Below are 22,280 nucleotides of genomic sequence, written 5' to 3'. Positions count from 1 at the left end.
ACAAGAATCTATTGGGTACGCATAACCATTTATTACGAGACTCAGTATTCTGAAATTACTACACTATATTATTTTTCTTCTTCACCTGGCTCTGTCAAGAGCCTTTTCCTACTAAGGTCCTATCTGGCACCAATAACCAGGGTCCAGCTTTGTATACTCAATCGACTGACAAGATTTACAGATAAGCCTTAAAGAGTTATCTTTTGGTATGCACATTATTATTTGAGCACGGGCACAATTATTTTTTAATTTATCACACTATTTGGCGCTTGTCCTTTCCACCCCATTTTCCATATATATATATATATATATATATATATATATATATATATATATACACATACATAAAAACACACACAATGAGTGTGTATATATAAAGTAAAAATCCACTTACCGTATCACAGAACTCCCTGTCCTTGATGATGCTGGCAGCCGGTCAGTGAGTGCAGTGAGTAGAACTCAGTGCTGCTGCGGCTGCCTCTAGGCTGGGGAAGGTGGCTGGCATAGACTCACCTTGCTGGCCGGCCCCTTGCTCGCCCTCCTCCAGCAGTACAGGCCCGGCCTGTGGGTTTTCAGTGGCCCCGGATAACATCCTCTCTCCGGCCTCAGTCCCGGCTCATTGACCGGCCAGGAGCTCGGCATAGGGGATGGTGGGAGCTGTAGTTCCTAACACCTTCCCGCAGAGGAAGCTAATACATAACACTACACGATTCCCGGCATGCCCTGCACAGGAACAGAAGCGTCCTCTGTATCCAAGGCTACAAACTAATTTAGAGAATAGGAAAAGTGGAGAGCCGTGCGGGAGAAGGGGCGGGACCGCGTGACAGCATGACGTTACGTCACGCGGTACTCGCGCAGTGCTCCTTTGGGAGCGCTGTGGTCATGTAATATCTAAGGGCAAAGGGGCCTGTCCACGGGCCCCTTGGGTCCCGCCGGGCCCTAGGCGAGTGCCTAGGATGCCTAGCGGGAAATACGGCCCTGACACTATGGTCTCCCCAAGGCCATGTCAATTCATCTATTCCTCAGCATTCAACCACCAGCGGCACTTGCTGCATCAAACCACCGGCTACATTAGCCTCATCAAAAATCTCTGGCTACATTAGCTGCATTAGTACCACCAGCGGAACATGCCGCATCACCAGCTGAGCTAGCCACCTCTCAGTTACCGGCTTTCGTTTGTGTTATATTAAACTTTGGTCTTTTTAGATGTTTGTAAAGCGCTACTACTCCAAGTCCAGGCGGTCACCTAAGTACCGGAGAACGTACTCTGTTCTAAGGGAACAGCGGGTGGATGTTATTGGCAGAAGGCTTTGACTATTGGGTTCTAGGGGTTTACACAGGGTATCCTACGAAACCATAACATTACTACAGACAGCAGCAACGGATCATCTCCCTCACATGTACCTCACACCAACTGCTCTAGCAGCTCTCCTCATTTTATTTCAGCTGTTTCATGCGGTATACAATCGGGAAACCGGCTGCCTTAATACCTGCAGCCAGCTTCCCGACTGTCATATCCCGGTGAGGGTGAAATGCCGGGCATCTAAATGTAGACGCCTTACATTTCCCCAATGCCGGGAGACTGGCGCCCGTCATCCCAATCGAAGGGATGCCGGGCGCTGTGAGCGGACAGCCGCGCGGGGGGAGGGTTAGGTTTAGGGCACCTGGGGGGGACTTAGTGTTAGACACCCCCCCGGGAGGGTAAGGGTTAGGCTAGGGGGAGGGAGGGTTAGGGTTAGGCACCCCCGGGGGGGATGTAGGGTCAGGCACCCCCCTTGGGGGACTTAGGTTTAGGCAGTGGGGAAGGGGGGTTAGGGTTATGCACTTAGAGGGGGGATTAGGGTTAGGCACTTGGGGGGGGAGGTTAGGGCTAGGCACCCCTAAGGAGGGTTAGGGGGTTAGGTTAGTTTATACTTACCTTAGGGACGATCTGGATTTCCAGCGCTGTCGGGCTTCCACTGTCGGGCTCTGCTCATCTGTCGGCCAGGCGCTGCCGGGAATCGATTCCGTTTCGAGCCACCTTCCTCACACTAGAGACTTGTGACTGCTGGAACAGGGTTTTTTTTGTCTCGGCTTTTAACTATGTGGAACTCTATGATTGATACCTCACAATTCTGTGTATTACAGTATCTGTCTAATCTATCTATCTACATACAAGGGTGCTTAAATAAGTAAGGTAAATAGACCTCTCAGGTGTGTAATGTTCTCTATCTCATTCTAATTTTCCACCATGCCAGAGCAGGTAGATCACTGCTTCCCCTCACGGCCATTAGACTGCGCCTCATATCAGACATACTCATGGGGTGGGGTGGGGGGGGCTGGTGGAAACATGGTCAAACTTTGTGTTGCGTAGTGTGACCAGATTTCTGCATCTATAAGGTACATCAGCAGCTGAAATTCATCACCAAATTATCGCAGTGTACGGTGATAACCTCATGTCACAGAACAGGTTTGGTGCACTCTGGACTGCCTTTGATAACGGCGGAACAGATGTTCAAGATAAGCAGCAATCTGGTCAGCCAAGCACGTTCACCACAGTTGACAATATGTGCCGCATTGAAAGTGTGAATCAGGAGGACAGATGCATTTGAATGACGAACTGAGTGCTATTGCTGATGAACAGAACATCCCAGTGGGTACTGTGCACAACCTCATTCATGAGTAACTGGGGTACAGGAAACGGTGTTCACGCTTGGTACCGAAGCAACTCACAGAAGTTCACAAAACCAATAGGATGGGATTGTCTTTTGTGCACCATGAGGAGTGAGTGGAATTCCTGCAGCGTATTGTTATAGGGGATGAAATGTGGGTGCATCATGTGACACCAGAGACCAATCTAGCATCCATGACATGGAAACAGGCATCGTCCCCACCTTCAAAGAAATTCAAAACAACTCCAGATGGTCATGACGACTGTGTTTTGGGCAGAGGAGTAGCGTGGAACCATGGCGCCCGGAGAAAGTGCATGTCATAGCGCCCACCTCTCACTGTGCTGAACTGTACTAGTGGGGTATGGCCAGCCTGCAGGGGAATACTGAAGTGAAGAGAAAAACAGCAAACAGGGCAGTATCATGCTGGCCATGGAGATACCATTGGGGGAATAGAATGTTTTGGTGATCTGACATTAAGGGGTAGCTTCTTTGGCACTGCTTTATTTATGTATAGCACCTAGGATCTGACTTTTATCTCATTTGTATTATTGATATCAGTCAGTAGAGGAGATTGTATTTTATATTCTGATCATTTAACTTAAATTGACAGAGTACAGTGCTACAGTGAGATTCTACAGGGTGCACAGCTTATTACTGCAATTACTGCCCCAGGCAGCTATCACTGGAATGGGAACACCTATGGGAAGCTCCATTCTCAGCTATGCTCCTACTTCACAAATATACATTACACCTATAATGTGAGTACTACTAACCATGTCATGTACTGTCTACCACCATTATTATTATTCCAGGTCTCCTAATAATATTTTTAAAAATCCATAACTTATTTAGGATATAGAGCAAACTAATTGAGATAAAACTAACAGGCGGCCGTCATACTATGTTGCACCCCATGAATTCCGGAACTCTGGATGGCGCCCTCTGTCCATTTTGGCGCCCGGATCTCATGCTCCACTGGAACCACCCTCGCTACTCCCCTGGTTTTGGGACCACAAGGGCATGCACTTCTGTTGATTTCCTCACCAAAGGAGATACTATGAGTGATGTCCGCTATTGTGAAACATTGAGCCAGTTGCGGAGAACACTTCATCAAAAATGACCTGGGTTGCTATGAACAGGCGTCGTATTGCTGCACGAAAATGCCAGGCTACACACAGCCAGCCGCACACGTGAGTTGTTACGGTTCTACCATTGTGCGGTACTGGACTATCCTCCCTACAGTCCTGTCCTGGCACCGAGTGAATTCCAATGCTTTAGACCATTGAATATGCACCTGGATGTAAGGCAATTCGCAACCGAAGGTGAAGTTCAACAAGCCACCATGTCCTGGCTTCAGGTGCTTGACACTGATTTCTTCTATGATGGGATAGATGCCTTGGTGTACCATTGGAACAAATGCTTAGACAAGTATGGGGGCTATTTGGAAAAATAATCTGTACCAAGGCCATATTATAAATTATATGTGTATGTACAAGTCAAATGTATTTAAGCAATGAAAGGTTTTGTTATCTTATTTATTGAACCACCCTCATACATGCACATATTATATCATTATATACATACTGTATACACACAAACATATAAACACACACATAAAAAACAGGTTCTCTATAAAACTTTTCAATTAGTTGTTTGGATCAGTAATAAGAAAAATCCTGTAGATTTTGACAAAAATAGAACTATTCGCCGAATAATACAAATTGTTCAGCAAACCAAAGAGTGAGTTTGCTTATCTCCCTGTACAACGATGTACAAGTTCTCATCGAACAACCTAAAATTATAGCCACACGTAGTCATTCACATCAGTGGCAGGTACGATAAAGGGCCATTCATTGGCAGCAGACACATTGACCTTTTATATCCAGCCTCACTCAATACTGATTTAAAACACAAACTCTCAAGAGCAATCCCTTTATTTCGCTTCTTCCTAACCAGCCTACAGTACTTTAATATATGAGTAGACACATCCTGCAAACACATAGCAGTAGGACCAAAAATAGGTTAAGTGCAATTAAGCATAATTTACCTTTGGTTTGCTACACAGGCTGATTTCTATGGAACAGATGTTAAGATATTCTCGAGATGTATTTTAGCACATTGAAAGCTCAGCGGCCGTCAGTTTATTGCTCATATTTCTGCTACTGAAAGTCTTCATTAGCTATGTTTCACTCTATCCTTTCCTGTTAGTGTGCTCTGGTTTTAGGGAAGCTGTGAACCCACAGGATGAGGACAATTATGTGACAAAGGCGACTTACTGAATGTATATATGCCCCTAAGAGTGCACATTTTGTTTAATTTGAATAAAAGTAATTCTCAGTTTGTTTTATAGAGTACTAGGAAGAAGTTGGTTCTTGCCTGTTGTAAAGTCATATTGCAAAGAGCAACTGCATAGATTCCTTTGCTTAGATCCCAGTGCCCATACCTCCTGCATACACCCGAGGAGCCACTGCACAGACTGAATTGCCCACTGAACTTTTTCAAGACCATAGCCTTGGGAAGAAGACAGTGGGGTATGGACAATGTGGCTGCCTTGTGAGCATAGCTATGCACAGAAGCCGACACAGGGTGTACCCGTTCGGCACTTCTTCCTCTGCCGGGTCATTGACTACCCTTTCCCCCCTCCCTCTGGGACATACACTACTCACCTGGCTACTCAGGTGAGTAGTCTAAGTCCCAGTGGGAGGGGAAGAAGGGGTATTCCATGATCCGTCAGAGGGGGAAGTACCAAAGTAGCACCCATCTGTGATGGCTTCTGCACACACCTATGCCTGGGAGGAGGCTTCCATGATGAGTTCACATCTCCTACTTCACAGACCTTTATTCACTGCGTAGAACAGACTTCACAGACCTCAATGAGAAGACCTTGATTGCTGCAAAAAGTTAATTGGCCACTTTACAGGCCCTAATGGCCACTACATAGAAGGTAAGAGAATGACTGTGGGGTAGTGAAGGTTTTAAACCTTCTAAAGAGGATAAGTTACCCATAGCAATAATCAGCTTATAGCTATCATTCATCTAGTACATTCTATAAATGACAGCTAAAATGTCTTGTTTTTACAATAATACAAATAAAACATTTGTTTTAACAAATTGTTCTTTCGCACAATTATTATTTAACAGAGCGCACCACAAAGAAGTCTTCTTTTTTCTTTTATATGACATAAATGACGACAACGTTTGACTTCTGGGTGCACCACCAGATTTTTATTTGATTGAGGTCCCATTTAGGGCTGTTACATCTTAATATCTTTGGTTTTCTTAAATTACACACATTATCTCTGCTACAGTAAAACTTTAGTGCTGAATCGACCTTCCTTGCTCTAGATATAGTTTATAAGATTTGATACATCTCCACCTATAAGGTTGCTTGACCCAATACCTGAGAGTTCTCACGTCCAACCGGATACTCAACTCTTCACTTGATACTGGAACACAGACCCTGCACCATATCTATATTCCCATTGGCTGACTTCTTGATCCCAATGCGATACCTACCTATCGAGCATTAAAACTTTCTCAAATTTGGAAACTGAGAAAGCCATGACAATGTGTTGGTCATGAATAGGAATAATTAACTAAAAAATATCTATACTCCTATCTATCTATCTATCTCTCTATCTCGCTATCTATCTATCTATCTATCTATCTATCTATCTATCTATCTATCTATCTCATATCCAGGGCCGAATCTAGACCTTCTGGAGCTCAGGGCGACAGTTTCCTTTGGTGCCCCCTACAGTAGCAAGAGGGACAGTGCGTGCCGGAGACGAGTAGCAAAATATAGGAGTGTGGTTTTGTGAGGAAGGGGCGTGGCCACAGAATAGTACTAATTCACATTACAGCACAGAGTAGTACTCCTTACACACGTTACACCTCAATAGAGCCCCTTACACACGTTACACCACAGTAGAGCCACTTAAACATGTTACATCACAGTAGAGCCCCTTTTACACATTATGCCATGGTAGAGCCCTTTATTATTATTATTATTATTATTATTATTATTTATTTATATGGCGCCACAAGTGTTCCGCAGCGCCTTACAAAGTACATAGACAAAAAAGTAACTATTGACTTACAATACAATTCAATACAATACAGGACATGGATAAACATTGCTATATTAGCGACCTTAACGCCCGCATAAGCAGCCAAGTGTTAGTTGCCCTAGTGGGGAGTAAGAGATAAATTAAATTACAGTAGGAAGAAGCACAAGAGGGTAGAGGGCCCTGCTTGAAAGAGCTTACATTCTTTAAGAGAGGGGAAGACATATAGGAGTGACACAGAATTGGGTGGGTGGGGAGAAAGATGTAGCAGCAAGTTAGGATGAGAGCTGGAAGGCTTTAATGAAGTAGTGGGTCTTAAGAGTTTGTTTGAAAGATTGTAGAGAGGTGCAGAGTCTGATAGGGAGAGGGAGGGAGTTCCAAAGGTGAGGAGCAGCACGGGCAAAATCTTGGAGGCGGGAGTGGGAGGATGTAATCAATTGGCATGAAAGGCGATTGAAAGGGTGATCCACAGTGTCAAAAGCAGCAGAGAGGTCAAGGAGAATGAGCAGAGAGTAGTGGCCCTTGGATTTGGCAACAAGGAGGTCGTTGCTGACTTTTGTGAGGGCAGTTTCAGTGGAGTGGAGAGAACGGAAGCCAGACTGAAAAGGGTCAAGGAGGGAGTGGGAGCAAAGAAATGTGGTGAGGCGGTTGTAAACAATACGCTCAAGGAGTTTGGAGGCAAAAGGGAGGAGAGAGATTGGTCGGTAGTTAGAGAGAATGTTAGGATCAAGGTCAGGTTTTTTAAGAATGGGGGAGACACGGACATGCTTGAATGCAGACGGAACAGTGCCAGAAGAGAGGGAGAGATTAAGGAGGTGGGCAAGATGGGAGCAGGCAGAAGGAGAGAAGTAGCGGAGGAGGTGGGAGGGGATAGGGTCGAGGGGAGAGGTGGAAGGGGGGGAGGACTAGATAAGGGCCTTAACTTCCTCTCCAGTCACAGGGGAGAAGGATGTCAGAGTCGGTAAAATTTTTGGGGAGGGGTTGATCCGGGAAAGGAGGAGGTAGAGAGCTGGGGGACTGGTTGGATATGATGTCCTGACATATGGAATCAATTTTAGATGTGAAATAGGTAGCAAAGTCAGTGGCAGAGAGCAAGGAGGGGAGACGAGGAGGGGGTGGGCAGAGGAGGGAGTCGAAGGTGGAAAAGAGACGCTTGGGATTTGTGGACAGGGAGATGAGATTCTTGAAATATGACTGTTTAGAGAGGGAAAGGGCAGCACTGTAGAATGACAGCATGAATTTGAAATGGAGAAAATCTGCCTGAGAGCATGATGTTCTCCACTGTCGCTTGGCGGTTCGTGAACATTTTTACAGGTATCTGCTGGTGCATTTGGAATGCCAGGGTTGAGGTGTGGATTTGCGAGGGTGAGTAGTGATCGCTGGAGCAACAGAGTCAAGAGCAGAAATAAGGGAGGCATTGTATAGGGAAGCAGCTTGTTCAGCGCAGGAGAAAGAGATGATAGGGGAGAGAAGTGAGTCAAGTAGGGAAGAAAAGAAAGCAGTGTCGATTGCTTCAATGTTACGCTTAGTGATGGTGGCTCTCAGAGGTAGTGGAGGGGAAGGAGAGGTTAAAAGAGGAGGTGATGGTCAGAGAGGGGGAATGGGGAATTGGAGTAGGCAGAAATATCACAACGGTGAGTGAATACCAGATCAAGCAAATGCCCACTCGCATGGGAGGAGGTCCATTGGGAGAGTCCAAATGAGGAAGTGAGTGTGAGTAGTTTGGAGGCAGCAGATTCTGTGGGGATATCAATAGGAATATTGAAGTCACCAAGGATAATAGAGGGAAGGTTAGAGGAGAGAAAGTGAGTGAGCCAGGAAGCAAAGTTGTCAAGGAACTTGGAGGGAGGGCCAGGGGGATGGTAGATGACAGCTACTCTGAGGTATACTGGTTGGAAGAGGCGTATAGCATGAACTTCAAATGTGGAGAATGTAAGGGATGGTTCTGATGGTATATGTTGGTATGAGTAACCAGGGGATAGAAGGACCCCAACACCACCGCCATGGCAACCATCAGGCCTCGGGTGTGGGAGAAGGTGAGGCCCCATAAGAGAGAGCTGCAGGAGAGGGTAAAATCCTGGTTTCAGTAATGCAAGGAGATTCAGGGAGTTGGAGATGAAAAGGTCATGGGTGGGGGCCAGTTTGTTACAGACTGATCTGGCATTCCAGAGGGCACAGGATAGAGTGACAGAGTTGATAGGAGAGATGATACATGTTACACCACAGTAGAGCCGCTTATACACGTTGCACTAAAGTAGAGTCATTTATATACATTATGCCACAGTAGAGCCCTTTATACATGTTACACCACAATAGAGTCGCTTATACACATTACAATGCAGTAGAGACATTTAGAGTTATACTGTAAGCCACAGTAGAACCCCTTATACACATTATGCCATGGTAGAGACACTGCAGGATACGGGGAGGGGGTGGAGCGCACAGTGCAGGCAGCTGCAGCGATGCCCGCTGTAATATATATTAGCAATGGTATGTCGGCTGAGAAGAAGCCGAGTGTACCGCTACTATTATACTGTACATTGCAGTGGACGGTAGACAGTCAGTGGCAGCGGTGCATACACGCATGGATTGCGGCATCCCAATAATGCTCTACATGCTTGGAAATGTTGTTATCCATGTTAAAACACTTAAATATGAACACTGCCCCCCCAACTGACAACCCTAATACTAACAAATCTTAAGCTGCGTATTCACTAGATAATATAATGAACGATTGAACGATAACAATATCATTATCGTTCATTATACCAGCCAGTGGATAAGCCGTCAACGACCAGTGATGCGCGTTCCCGCTAGTCGTTGATGACATCACTCTTCGCCCAATCCTGCTGTCCAACGATATCATCAGGTTGTGCAGGTTCGGGGATGAAGGAGGGTGCCGGCACTGAATGATGTCATGAATGACATCGTTCAGTGTGTGTTCTCATTGTCGTTAAGGACATTGAGCACACCACTCCCGGGGACACACTACACGATATCGCTCATGGAACATATTGTGTTGTGGATATGCGCCATAACACTCCTTCACACACCCACAGCCTCCACCCCCTCCCCTCCGACAACTCTCTCACACACCTATCTCCCCCCCACACACACACACAAATCCCTCCACCACAAATCCTCTTCCTCACCTTGTTGTCTCAGTGGGCGGCAGGATCCGGCTCGCAGCACAGAATATCAACAGGCAGCCCAGGGACTGTCACACAGCAGCAGCCACTGGTCTTCTTTTCTCTCCTCAGGGGCTCATTTATTTATTATCCATATGTTATATCTATCTATTGTGTGTGAATGTATATATATATATATATATATATATATATATACACACATGTATATATTAATATAAATCTACATCCCACACTGAGCTCCCCCTCCGCTATCCACATCCCATACTGCTCTTCCCTTCGCCTATCCCCATCCTATACAGTGCTCCCATTCCCCCATTCTCTGTGCTCTCCTTCCCCATCCACATCACAGACATAGCTACATTAACACAGTGCTCCCCTTCCTCTTTCCGGTGTTTCCACTTCCCTCACAGGGCTCCCTCCCCTTCCCCTTTCCACATCCCCCACAGGGCTCCTCTTCCCCCTTGTGTTCCCATTCCTCTCTTCCTAATACTACAGCACAGCATAAAATAACCACACCCCCACCGGCGGCCATGGCCGCGGCTCCCCTCACTGTACTGCACTTACCTTTTACTTTCACTTCACTCGTGGGCTGGTAGATGCTGCTGCTGGGAGAGGCTGAGCATTGAGTTAGGGGTGTGGCTGGTTGATGGTGACTCCTCGGACCACTGACTGAGAGATCCAAGGAGTCATCAAGTAGCCCCAGCCCCACCCCAGTGCTCACCAGTGGAGTGTCTTATGAAAGACATTAATGCTGGTGCCGGGCAGTTCTGGGAGGGTAATGGTGGCGGCGGTGCATCCGCGGTGGATAAGGATAGTACTAGCAGCTAAAGAGGGTGATCACCCCCCTTCCTCCTCCCTCCCTCTCCTGGATCCACCACTGCCTCTTGCTGCCACAGTCCCTGAAGGAACCACTGCTCACATGTCCTCCCTGCATCAGCACTCAGAGGCGACCCTGGGGGAGGGGAGCAGCACAGCCCCTTCTCACAGACTCTTTCTAGCCTCGGCAGGAACTTTACCTTCCTCGGAGTCCAGTGTGTGGCTGACAGCAGGGAGCATTAGTTCCTTGCCAGCCATGCTCTACGCACCAGTGTAGTCAGAGACAGTCTTCATTTTTTATATATATGGGGACTCAGTGGCATCCTCTAGGGGCTGGCGCTCTGGGCGACAGCCTTGTTAGTCCACCTCTAGAACCATCCCTGCTCATATCTATCTATATCATATCTATCTATCTATCTATCTATCTATCTATCTCACATATATCTATCTGTCTATCTATCTCTCTGTCTATCTATCTATCTATCTATCTATCTATCTATCTATCTATCTATCTATCTATCTCATATCTATCTATCTCATATCTATCTATCTGTCTATCTCATATCTATCTATCTATCTATCTATCTATCTATCTATCTATCTATCTATCTATCTCATATCTATTTATCATTCTATCTGTCTATCTCATATCTATCTATCTATCTATCTATTTATCTATCCTACTCCCACCACAGTAATAATTACAGATATTTGCAGACCCCTGTGTTTTGGTTTTGGTTCTAAGTCATCATCATATTTAACTTTGGCTTTGGAATTAATAAAAACAGCTAAAATCATGTAATTTTGACCTGTGTTTGTACCTACATTATTATTAACATCAATAACATTAATTTCAGTAATTTTCAGTCAATTTTGACCACCTCACAGCACCTGAAATCACAAGGAAGGGACCTAAATGCAATCCAATACACAAGAGATCCGGTTTTTAGATCCGAGCTCTGAAGCAGCGAGAAGATCCAAGTTGGGGCTCGATTCTACCTGGAACCCCAAAGTGATCCAAGCAGGGACTCAGTTCGGCTCGGGACCCCAAAGTTCGGGTATGTTCAGTTTTCAGCAAAACCGAACCACTCGTCTCTAGTAAATATACTGTTAAGAAACACAACTACAATATGGAGGGACTTGATTAAGAAATACAAACTTCTGTGTTTGATTTTGAAACACATTTCAACTGATATAGACACCTGGGCTTAGTCATAGCCTCTCTATCAGTGGATTTCTTATTTGGGAAGAAAACTTAATAAAATGATCAGGCAATGTCCTGATAATGGGAAATCATTGGACTTTCAATGAAACTAGGTAGGAATATTCAATAACAATTATTATGTATATACTACATCTAATCTTGGTCATACTGTTCATTCTGCTTCTGAAACTTGTACAATGATCTTCACTTTACTGATATCATAGAAACAAATAATGGAAGGACTAGCCACAGTACACAAGTGCAGCGTTGCCTAGGTGTGGAGCAAGGAAACTGACACATACCGTAATGCAAGTATGCTTTTAATATTAAATATTCAAATCCCCACCCAGGCTATTTGCTGCACAGATCTGGGAAGTGGAAGGCGACTTCTAGATACTGTACAGTGACAAGGTCAAACAACATGCAACATCTGCCCATGGTATGGTATGTCTTGGACACAGGGCTGGCGCCTCCACTAGGCAAGCTTAGGCAGCTGCCTAGGGGCGACGGCCACTAGAGGGCGCCAGGCCCTCCAATCACCCCCCCATTTGCCGGATGCCCGCTGAGAATGTGTTACCAGCGGGCACTCGGCTCCTTCTCTACCTACTCCCCCCCCTGGCAGCACCCGGCTCCGTGCCGCCCCCCTGATGCCAGTCGAAGGACAGAGCTCACTAATGAGCTCCGTCTTCCGTGTCCCGCAGTGAACTATGGGAGTGATGTCATGACGTCACTCCCATAGTTCCGAGGAGTGGGCACCGGGGACGGACGGCAGCGGGCACTGGAGCTGGGTTTGAGGTAAGTGTTGTTGTTTTTTTGTGTGTGTATATGTATGTATGCATGTGTGTGTGTGTATATATGTATGCATGTGTGTGTGTGTGCGCGTGCGGGGGTGCTTATTACAGAGGCCACATTTTTGGGGGCACTACATTGGCCTTACTATTGGGGGCACTACTGGGGCCGTACTACAGGGGGCACTACAGAAGCCTTACTATTGGGGGTACTCCTGGGGCTACACTACTGGGAGCACTACAGTGGCCACTACAGGAGGCATTACAGGGGCCACACTCCTGGGGGCACTACAGGGGGCATAACAGGGGCTGCACTACAGGGGCCTTACTATTGGGGGTACTCCTGGGGCTACACTACTGGGGCCACTACAGGGGGCATTACAGGGGCCAACACTCCAGGGGGCACTACAGGGGGCATAACAGGGGCTGCACTACAGGAGCCTTACTATTGGGGACACTACAGGGGCCATACTATTGGGGGCACTACAGGGGCCTTACTACTGGCAGCATCATATGGGGCACTATAGTGGCCTTACTATTGGGGGGCACAGGGCCTTACTATTGGGGGCACAGGCCCTTACTGCTGGGGGCACTACAGGGGCCTCTACTACTGGGGGCACTGCAGGGGGAATTACTACTGGGGGCACTACTAAAGGGTGCATTACTTTTAGAGGCATTATTACTGCTAAGGGCACTGCATAAGGGGCACCATTACAGTTGGCATTGCATAAGGGGCACCATTATAAGTGGGCATTTAGTGTTTTAGGGGAACAACTACTGTGGGCATTGTGTAAGACCTAAGTTAGGGGGGACCCTTAAAAATGTTGCTATGAGGCCCAAAAATTTCTAGTTACACCCCTGATACTGTGTGTGCCTATGTATATATATATATATATATATATATATATATAGCAGGCTGAACCCCGGCACTCACCAGTCCTTTAGGTAATGAACTTGCTCCGGTGCCCTCCAACAGGGTGATAATTCCCCATAAATAGTCCAATATGTCCAAAAAGCAGCACTCAGAGACTTGAAAGTAGCAAAAAAAGGACCCCCTCCGGGGTAACTTTATTCAGTCATGGTCGACGTTTCGGGGAACTTGTCCCCTTTCTCAAGACAACAATTGTGTTCAGTGCCGGATTAACAACAGGATGGCTGGGGCGGTTACACAGTGGCCCCCACACACAGGGTTACTCCCCCCACACATATCTACATCACCAGTGTAAGGCTCACTGTGGTATTTGTGAACTGAGGTTTCTGTGTTTATCACATTAGTGGTGCTGGGAGTATTTACACTTTTACACCAGCATATCATATTAATGATTTTGCTGGGGATGGCCCCAAAAAGTTAGTAGCCCTGGTGCCTCTCAAACCTTAATACAGCCTTGTATGTGTTATTTTAGTAATTCAAAATATACAGCGGAAAATTACTTTTTTGTTTTTAATATGTCTTGTATAAAACAGCTAGTAAAAACTGGAGATGTACGCGGACCCCCGTGTTTTAGCTTTGGCAAAACCAGTCTCAAAGGTTTTGTTTTTGGAAAAACCACCCATTAAGTGTTTTGGTTTGGTTAGTTTTGTATTTCTGTAGAAAATTTATAAAAAACAGCTAAATATTGGACCTGTTTTTTGTTGCTATAGTATTATGAACATCAATAACATTAATTTCTAGTAATTTCCAGTCAATTTTCACCAATTTTGGTACCTGAAATCACAATGGAGCGATCAGATCAGAGATCCAACTTGCTACTCAGAACCCCAAAAGTGATCCGAGATCGGAATTTGTTCGACTCGGAACCCTAAAGTTTGGGTGTGTTTGTTTTTTTCAGCAGAACCGAACGGCTCATCTCTAGTAAAAACATATTTAGCATAAAATGATTCTTATAACTACATTGATGGATTTGTAACAAGAGATGTGTTAGCAAATTTACTAGGTCTGATGTTGGTTTTTACATTCAAGGCATTAGACTGAACATCAGTTTACCCTATTATCTCTTTGTATGAAAATATTACCAATGTACTGTATCATATTTTTATTAGCTTTATACATATTTATATGTGTGAATGTAAGTGAGAAGTGTTGCCGAGAAAATTTATTTTATTTTCCTTCAGTGTTAGATATGCTATGAATCATTATTTAATGTTTTGGCTGAATTCCCTACTCTTTATGCAAAATACTCCTCTGATTGCAGAATCTAATCAGAATCCACTTTCCATACATAAAGCATCTGTATCAAAAACATTTTTATGTTTTGTCCCTGAAAGGGAGAATTCTGTGTTCAATATTTTAAAACACTGTGGGATAATTCAAAGTACAGAGGGAGAGCAGGTAAGTGAGCAGGACAACAAAATGGGATGCAGTCAGGAATCCGACGGTCGAAATGCCGACCGCCGACTTCCCGTCTGTCTAGTCCTGGTAGGGGTCTAATGATAGGTGTCGAAATCCCGATGCCTATCATTATCCCTACATCGGGAGCCCGACATCAGGCATACGGAATGAAGGTAAGCCAGGCGTCGGGCGCGGACAGCCACGGGGGGGAGGGTTAGGTTAGGGGCGTTCCCGGGAGGGACTTAGCGTTAGGCACCCCCGGGAGGGTTAGGCTAGGAGAATGGGGGGGTTAGGGTTAGGCAGCCCACGGGGGGGAGGTTAGGGTAAGGCACCCCCCTGGGAGACTTGGGTTTAGGCTGCGGGAACGGGGGGTTCGGATTAGGCACTTAGGGGGGGTTAGGGTTAGGCACTAAGGGGGGGTTAGGGTTAGGCACCCCTAAGAGAGGGTTAGGGTTAGGGGGGTTTGGGATAGTATTATTTACCTAAATCCCCTGTCGGGATCTTCACCCCTTCCGGCGTTGGGATACATCATGATTCCCAACAAAATACCAACAATGATTTTCCTGTATATGAAGAATGAAGGTAAAATGTACCATTTATTCTTAGACTAATTCCAGTATAGCTATGTTCAAATTTATAGTTAGATTGAGCAGTTGATCCTCTTATTACAGACAGCTAAATTCACATACCAAAACTTTATCACATTGTCCTAATGGGTCCCGACCGTGGTCAAAAATGTTATAAAGCAAAGCATAGCGTGTCAGTGAGATCACTATGAGCTCACTCCCTACCTCTGTTTATAAATACACCAATTAGCAGCCTAAGCAAGAAATTCATGCACATATGTGCTTATTGCAAATTCCACAAAAATATGACCTCAACTAGGATGTAATGTGATATTTGCCTGGCGTCAACCAGTCACAAGTGTTACTGTTACTGACCAGTGTGCATCTTACCATAGTTGCCACTTTGGTCACAAATGTGGATTTTTCAATGAATGCACATTGCCCCTGGGTTTTGGGGTGCAATATCAGAAAGCTTTGCATCTGGTCAAAGTGAGCAAAATCTAAAGATTGTACTTAAAAGTTAAAAAATGTATTCACTACCTAGTATTAGGCTACAGCTATGTTTGAAAAATAATACTGATTAGGAACTTCCCATTTTAGGTCGATACAAGCAACCAATTCCAAATGATATACCGTTTCAACAAACTTGAAGGGCATCATTTCTATAACTATAACATTAGCAAAGAGCTGAAATTAGCAAATAGTTTTTTTGGTATCATGTTCGCTATTGAACAATGACTGAAAACCCACAATGTTCACAAGAGCAGCGACAAGGGAGGCCATGGAAATAACCAGAGCAGGAACAGAGATGACAACAGCAAGGCCAGTGAGATCACTAGTTCCAGCAGCTGTACGGAGATTGTATTCTAGTAGATCTTCGAAAGAACTCTGTCTTTGGTGCATGGACACTGCTCACTACTAGTCCCACTACCCTAATAGGTTTATAATGACTTTATATTTGCCAGAAAATATTTATATGCGGTGATATTTATATAGTTGATCTAATACACTACATACTGGTCCATTGCTGTATGGAGGGACCCCACACCATTTTTTCTTTGACTAAATGTCATTTTTTGGAGGGTTTTGGGGTATTTGTAGTAAATTTTTAATTGATTTTGCAAATCAGGGATTCACTAAAGGCAAAATTGACTATAAAACCGAATCCCAACCAAAACCAAACATAACTATTACAGGATCCCCTCAATTACTAACAGTCATATTGAAAATCAAATAAATATTGGCTGCAAAACTGACTTTGAAAGCACCCAACAATAGATCAGCCTGAAATAGGCGAGTTTTGGAGAAACATACACAGATCGCTATTATCTGTGCATGCTTCTTAGGGTTAAAAGAACAGAAAGAGTTTAAAAAAAAAAAAAACGGCATTGGGTGCCTCACTAAATCCATAACCATCCCTGGACCTTTTAGCCTGGTCTGGTCATGGAAAATTGGGTAAAAAAACTTGCATAGGGTTCATTAACCAGCACCAAACATCAGGAGGACACACAGCAAGGGATTCTCCTGCCAAAGCATTATGCAGCCCAAAACTGGTCAGCCCAGGGCTTCTCCCTGCACCCCTGGTAGAATCGGAATCGGATTTTATTGGCCAAGTATAAAATACAAGGAATTCATTTGGCAGCTGCTCCTCCCATAACATAAAAACAACAACCATCACACACCCATAAAAAACAAACAAAAAGTATACTAATAAGACAGTACATCACAGATGCCATAACCCTACTATTCCCTAGGCTAATCCCTGATTATTTGCACAATAACTGCCTGTGGAAAAAAGCTGTTTGAGTGCCTTGTAGTTTTAACCCGGCACGATCTATAAACCCTGCCTGACGGGAGGCGCTGAAACAAGTCATAGCCGGGATGCGTTCCATCCCCCACAATATTTTTTGCTCGCCCTTCAATCCTAGTTAAATACATTTCTGTAATAGGAGGAAGGTTAACACCAATAATTCTTTCCGCCGCCCTAATTACTCTCTCCAGTCTGTTCTTCTCTTGTTTAGTTATCGATCCAAACCATACAGTGATCGATGCCGACAGAACAGACTGGATTATCGCCGTATAGAAATGAATTGACAATTCCTTCGGCAAGTTATACTTCCCGAACTGCCTCAAGAAATACAACCTTTGCTGTGACTTCTTAACAATGGCGTATGTGACTTCCAGTTCCAGTTTGATGGAGTGAGGAAGCCACTAACTCGATCTCCGACTCCAATCACCGGGATATACCTTTTAAAGGCACTCACCTGCCTCCACTTGCCACCCGTCCCGCTCCCCGACTCCCGCTGCACAGCATGGATCGCTATGTCCTCTCCGCTTCTCAGACGCTGCAGCAGCAAACTCGTAAGGAGAAATGGCGCGCGTCTGGCAACATGGCACCGGCCGCAGGCTCTGATCCTGCCTCCCCCAGCTCCAAAAAATCAATTGTGCATAGGCAAATGCAGGGGGGGGGGTTCTGTCTGCCTGGAAACCCCCCTCCCCAGCCCACACCATGACCACAATAGAAATAGTGATATAATACAATGTTACTAGTGCTGCATGTTCTTCTCAGTATCACAAATGAAATAATCAGCACCACCTGTGGATCTTTTAACATGTATCAGCCAGTAATTAATAACCTGTGCACCAACTAGAAGATCTGGAAAACATGCACTGTTAGGGATGCACTGCTATAGAGCCCAATATGTACATATACAGTATGTCCAGGGCAGTGCTAGGTTCTTCTGCTGCTCCTCCAGGCTCCCAGACTTGCTCCAATAGTCTGGAATGGTGCCCACATCTAAAATAAATACGTTCAGCTCAGGCAGGATGGCTTACTGGCGCATCTAATGGCTTACTGTGATCGCTGGTCCTGTATATGTTGGAATTAATACACACAGTACACTTTGTATGATGCTTATTAAAGCTGATTAAGTACTAATTCTGCCCTCTTCATTGACAGGCCACACTCGCTCTAAAATTAAGCCTTTGGAAACCCCCTCTGGAAATCCTGCGTTTGCCACTGTTGTGGAGTCAGATATCTCTGCGGTGACCCAGGTAAGCCGTCCACCGGACTCCCCTGTTACATATGGGGATGTTGTGGAGGCTATACAAGCAGCTATGGCCCTGCTATTAACACAGGCTGTGCATGATATATCACAACAGCTGCAGCACCTTACAAAAAGGGTCACACACACGGAGAATCAGATAGGAGCTACTGTGCATGAGGTTGAAATGCTGAAACAATCTGTACAGAAGCTCACCTCATAAAATCATCTAATCTATAATAAATTAGACGATATGGAAAACCGTTCCTGCAGAAATGATGTACGGTTAGTGGGAATACCTAAATCCATTACAGGTACCTCCCTGGCGTGCTTTGTACACAACACACTACCCTCCTTATTGGGGATCTCTCAAGAGTGCAGTGACTTGGTCATTGAAAGAGTTCATAGGGTGGGACCCCTCCTTCCCCAAATAGGCCACGTCCCAGAGTCACCCTCTTCAGATGCCTCTATTACCTCCACAAGGTAGCGTTTTGGTCAGCTTCACGCCGTATCAAAGACCTGACATGGGAAGGCCACAAATTGTACGTTTTTCAAGATTATTCAGTGGAACTAACAAAGGCGAGGAAAGCGTTCTCACCTACATGCTCAAAGTTAATCTCAGAAGGCTGTAAATTTAGTTTATTGTATCCAGCTCGCCTTTGTCGATTTCAATACTCCAGCTGACGCATCAGCGTATTTAGAGGAACTATCCCAAGCTGCAGATGCTGATATTGGTGACTCTCCTACGGGCTAAGGCACATTATGCCATCTGCCTAACAGGTTCCTCCCATAATGATGTCTACATCCCTAGCCTAATACTAGTTATAGCATTATAGTTTGCTTGTTTTCTCTTGGAATATTAATGCCTAGATTTTTTTAATACTTAGTATTTATAATAACACACATCTAATTATTATGTGTTTAAATATCTATATTATTTTTATACCAGTTTTTTGACTGCTCTGTCAATATGTTGACGCTTCTATCTCACATCTGAGCACGGGTTGGTGCTATATGTTTAATATTTTGTCTAAAGTCCCGGTGGTTGTGTGGGAACTTGACCACACACCCACTGGTAACCTTTATTATACTTGTTGGTTATCAATTATATCTTTATAGATTAGTTTCCCGGAAGTACGGGGTAACTCCTGTATAACAATGAAAATTTTGTTTCCATTAATGTATATGGTTTAATGTATGTTTTTGCTCTCCTTGCCCTGTCACCCCCCTCGTCCTTCCTCCTTACCCTCCCCTTCTTCCCGTCCCCCTCCTCCTTTATAGGCGTGATGCTGTTTCTTCAAGTATTGATTGGTCTATGACATTTATACTTTCACTGCTATATCATGACTGACCTAAAGATAGGTACTTTAAATGTGGGTGGCTTCAACACCCGGTGAAACGGAGGAAAATTCTCATTTATTTGAAAAGACAAAATATAGATTTGGTATGTTTACAGGAGACGTATTTGGTCCCTGAGGAAATCACGAAACTAAACATACAGTACTCAACTGAAGGGTTCTAGGATCCAGCTCCTTCAACTCTAAAGCTCGCGGGGTGGCCATTTTAATTAAGCGTCATATCCCAGCAGAAATTCTACAATCTCACACTGATCCACAGGGTAGATTTGTGACATTATCCTTTAAAATCAAAGGCTGTGCATATATTCTCTCTAATATATATACGCCCCAAACAAATACTCTAACATTTTTTTTTCAAAAGCTACTAGCTCATTTAACCCCACTCCTTCAGACTCCCCTGATCTTATGCGAGGATTTTAATCTAATTACCTCCAAAATTTTAGGCAAATCCCAACACCTTCGTCGCCCCCCTTCCTTACCTAAACTAGGCATTCCCTCTATAACCCAACATCTTCAAGCTATAGACGTCTGGAGAACCCTACACCAGACAAACAGGGAATATTCTTATTTTTCTGCTGCCCACCATACTCTATCTAGGATAGACTACATTGTGACATCACAGACATTATTTCCTAACATTCTCAAGTAGAAACTATATTGGTTTCGGACCATGCTTTGATAACTGCCACTCTGCATATCCCTGAACTGTCTGGATCCTCAAAATCCTGGAAAATTTACATCCTATCTTGCAAAATCCACTAGATTCAGATAGAGACTAGAAACTGTGTGGGAGGAATATAAAAATGACAGCACCTTACACCTTGAGAATGACCCACTTTTGTTTTGGATGACAGCGAAAGCTGTCATAAGAGGTGCAATAATCTCATATGTCTCAGACACAAACAAAAAATATGCCACGCAATATTTGAATTTCCAGTCAGCTCTCACAATAACATTCCAATAATACAAATCCAACCCTTCCCCTCACTCTAAACAACTTTATGTCTTGGCTAAGACACACTTTGATGAATTTATGGGGGAATTGGGGGAAAGATATCTTTTCTCTATTAACCATCGATACTGCAAGTTCGGCAACAAAACAGGGAAACTCCTTACCAGTCTACTTAAGGGATCCCGTTCTCCTACAGTGGTTCAGCCACTCAAAACTAATCAAGGCTCTCTCACAACATCCAACAACGAAATAGTTGAAACTTTATGTTCCTTTTATTCTAAACTCTAATCTGCTACTACAACCAGCAATTCCGCAGCCCCTTTAGATGCCTCAATCTCTCCTGGTTTCTGGGGTTCTCTGCCTTGTCCTCACATTACTACTACATGTCCCAATCTCTCATAGCCCCAATCACATTGGAGGAAATACAACACACTATTCATCTTCTCAAAAGTGATAAAGCTCCAGGTCCAGATGGATACAGCAGAGACTTTTATAAAATATTGCTGCCTCGAATAGGTGATTCCCTAGTATTAGTACCTAACTCTCTGCTTAAAACCGAAACTTGCCCCCACATTTCAATTCTGCTATCCTAAAAGTCCTTCCAAAACCTGATAGAGATCTCTCTCCCCCGGGCTCTTACCGCCCCATCTCCCTACTAAATTTGGATTATAAGTTACTAACGAAAATTCTTGCAGACCATATTAAAGTTATTCTCCCACACATAATTCATACAGACCAAACCGGCTTTATTTGGGGACGCCACTTTGAAGTCAATATCTGGAGAGTAATAGCCATCTATTCTTCCACCTCAGGTCCAGCAACACAAACAAATGTAATTCTATCTCTAGACGCCGAAATAGCATTTGACCTAATTGAATGGGATCACTTGTTTAAGACACTCTCCAGTTTTGGGTTCCCTGATCTCTTTATAAAAATCCTGAGAACCCTATATTATAAGCCTCAAACACAAATTTCCGGTAATGGTTATACTTCTTCCTCTATTTTTATCCAGAAGGGAACAAGGCAGGGGTGCCCTCTTTCCCCCCTTCTATTTGCCATAGCCCTGATACCATTGGCGATAGCTCTTTGAGCTTCACCTTCTTTTCAAGGTATAAAAATTGGGAATGTCGATCTGAAAGTATCCCAGTTTGCTGACGACATGCTTCTCATCGTCTCAAACCCTACTTCGTCCATGCCAGAAATCCTGAAACTGATAGATTCTTTTAGCGGAATTGCTGGATATTGTATTAATGTCACCAAATCTGAATTATTGCACCTCAATCAACCCAACTATTCGTCTTTCACTTGTTCTCCTTTATCTACATTTAAAATTGCTCTTAATAAAATTACTTACCT

The sequence above is a fragment of the Taudactylus pleione genome, unplaced genomic scaffold (assembly GCF_031769625.1).
Source record: "Taudactylus pleione unplaced genomic scaffold, aTauple2 ptg000198l, whole genome shotgun sequence".
Classification (NCBI taxonomy): domain Eukaryota; kingdom Metazoa; phylum Chordata; class Amphibia; order Anura; family Myobatrachidae; genus Taudactylus; species Taudactylus pleione.
The sequence above is the reverse complement of the archived record's forward strand: the minus strand, read 5'-3'. Positions refer to the sequence as shown.